The sequence below is a fragment of the Festucalex cinctus genome, chromosome 5 (assembly GCF_051991245.1).
Source record: "Festucalex cinctus isolate MCC-2025b chromosome 5, RoL_Fcin_1.0, whole genome shotgun sequence".
Classification (NCBI taxonomy): Eukaryota; Metazoa; Chordata; class Actinopteri; order Syngnathiformes; family Syngnathidae; genus Festucalex; species Festucalex cinctus.
The window spans coordinates 2,580,104-2,582,937 of record NC_135415.1 but is presented as its reverse complement, the minus strand read 5'-3'; the positions used below and the strand labels follow the sequence as shown (position 1 = coordinate 2,582,937).

General features: G+C 40.4%; 1 long non-coding RNA gene across 1 annotated transcript; it reads right to left on the bottom strand.

Moving 5' to 3' along the window:
* Positions 1-875: 875 nt before the first annotated feature.
* Positions 876-2,595, bottom strand: LOC144019408 (uncharacterized). The gene is made up of 3 exons (XR_013283662.1): positions 2,181-2,595; positions 1,727-1,813; positions 876-1,645 (listed from the first exon to the last, which is right to left on the bottom strand). It is a non-coding gene; the product is annotated as an uncharacterized LOC144019408 (long non-coding RNA).
* Positions 2,596-2,834: the final 239 nt, after the last annotated feature.

The following is a 2,834-nucleotide window of genomic DNA, read 5'->3' as shown; positions in this document are numbered from 1 at the left end:
GTTAGCCGAAAGCTAACATCGAACATTTTCACCCAAGTAGTGCCAGTGCAAAGTGTTTACTGCTGAAATTGGATTGATTAGTCTTGGGCTCTTAATGCCGATGACATGTTTTTTGGTGGCAAAATGTAAACTTGGAAAAAAAGAGACAGAAGGGGCTGATGCAAGAAAACAGACCCCCGGGGGTGATGCAAGAAAACAGACCCCCGGTAGCCTACACATCATGCTAAAGAACTTATTCACGGCCACCCTACTGCGGTAAAATAACCAGTCTTTCCATATTTTATTTGTTTATATATTTGTTTATTTTAACAGGTCGCCCTGCGCCCGTTTTTCTGTCCAATCATCCCGACTGGGCTCCAACATTAAAGTTGGGTCCCAAGTTACAACATCTATGTCTCAGCCCAGTCGGTGCCAAGATATGAACGTGCACAGGAGAGACAAGCAAAGAAAAGACGACTCGAAGTGGCAGAGATTGTTGCAGTTATGCAGCCAGATGGCTCCAGTAACCTGTACCCTCAAGTACTGCTGACATCATTGACTCTGGTATGCCACTCAGAATTCATTACATGATATATTGTATGCATGAGTGAATGTATGTGTTTGTGTGTGTGTGTGTGTACACGCACCTTATATTTTAGAGACATTTGGAAGTGTTTATAGAAATAAGTATTTGCCTGTAGCAATGTTCATACATTAAAAAATGCAACAAAATTTGTACATTTCTTTTACACTGACAAAAAAAACTATACTACTTTACTATATTAAACCTATTACTGGTACCGTATTTTTTTGTGATTTTTTCTTTATTTTTTTCTTTAGGGATCTCATGCCACACCGACTTGATTGCCAATGACATGATGGAAACGAAGGCGAGCATCAAAGCATTGGAGGAGGACAACATGCGACTGTTTGTTTGGCGCTAATAAAGGCAGCGTTTATACAAATTCTATTGTTGGGTTTGTTTACAAAGCTATACATAATACAAATGACAGGATTTGACTCAATGTGCAATATGGTCCCTCTTAAAGTAATGGCATAAATCTCTATTATTTCTAAAAGCACAAAAAATGAAGTGAATAATGATTAGATGTAGTAATTTCAGGGTTAAAAATTGAACTATTAATTAATGTATTTATTTTAGCACAGGTGCCTACCATCCTGAGATGACGGTATGATGTAATGTTGATGGGGTACGCAATGACTTTCATTATACTATGTACAGAGGAAAAAGTTGCTCTCTTTTAAATTTGTTTAATGTAAGACAAGTACCAGTACTGTGTTACAGTTTTCCCAATAATCCTTGTTTCACACTTGTCACAAAACCACTGTCCTTTTGGCAGTCTAGATTGGCACACTTCAAGTGATATCATTTGATTTTACAATCTGCTGCAGCACAAAAAACTACTTTATTCCGCATCTTTGAAGTACATGAGCAAGTGGTAGGTGACAGCGGCTGAGCAGGAACACTGGAAGTCCACTGCTGATCTAGTAAATGCTCTCCCGAGCAGTTCAGGTAAGGAGGGGACTTTGGGGGAAAAAAAAACTCTGGCCAAAACGAGCGATCTGGGTGGACTCGCTCAATCACACTTTGTCCACACCACAAAGTCGCAGAAGTCCGTCCAGTTAAACTCATCTGTGCCTGAATCTGAAAATATTACAAACATTGTAATGAAAATATGAAACATAGAATTAAATAAGAAACTACAAAAAGTAAAGCCATACATACCTGGTAATACTATTGGTGTTGTCGTGACAAGTGATGGGAATTGTTGCCATCTGGCACCAGACAGAAATTGGGTGTTGTGACAGCCTCCTTAACCGTGAGATCATAAGAAAAGCTGTCAGTATGCTCAGTAGTTACCATGAACACGTTTTATTGTACTGGAAACTGAAACTAAAAATACGTCCTCTGAGAGTGGTTAACCTTAACCATTTAGAATAAGTTGATTAAGTAACATGTAACTAGTGAAAGGGTAGCATTAAATTTAATTAAGCCACGGGGAGGCTGTGCAGTTACTTTTTATTCTTATACGCTCTGCCATATTTGCCTGTTATAAAATTATTAGAAAAACCACATCAGGTAAAGCCAGCTGTGCATGTAAACACAATGATAACAGGAAGCCTGAGAACAAATCAACATTTTTGTGTGCAGAACTACCAACACCATGTGGTTTACTTACGTGCAACAGCAACCGTTTCTTCTGATGCGATGTTAAAGTTTACACTCTGTATCCACCCGCTTACAAAATAATTGTAAGCCTCCAGGGATTTGTTGGCGTGTTGTGGAGCATGTTGTCAACACGAGGTAGGGAAAGATGTCCAGAGATGTCACATTTGGCCAGCAAGCTTTCTCCGTCAAAAAAAAAATCACCCTTGGTCAGGACGTAATTAGGATCAATCCCGCCACACAGAGACACCTTCTGCCTGTATCGTTGTTTTTGATCTTCCGGTAAATCGTGAAAATACTGCGAAAATGACATCAGGTTGATAAGCTCTACCGTGTAACTCGCGAGTGTACCTTGTGAACCGGCGGACACCCAATATGGCGCCCGAAGGAAAAACTCCCATGATGCATTACGATGTGCAAGCGACCTATTGTTTTTGTAAAAATTATTAGGGCCCGAGCAGCGACCGCTGCGAGGTCCCTATTGTTTTTCGTTCGAATTATTAGGGCCCGAGCAGCTACCGCTGCGAGGTCCCTATTGTTTTTCGATCGGATTATTATTATTATTATTAGGGCCCGAGCAGCGACCGCTGCGAGGTCCCTATTGTTTTTGTAAAAATTATTAGGGCCCGAGCAGCGACCGCTGCGAGGTCCCTATTGTTTTTGTAAA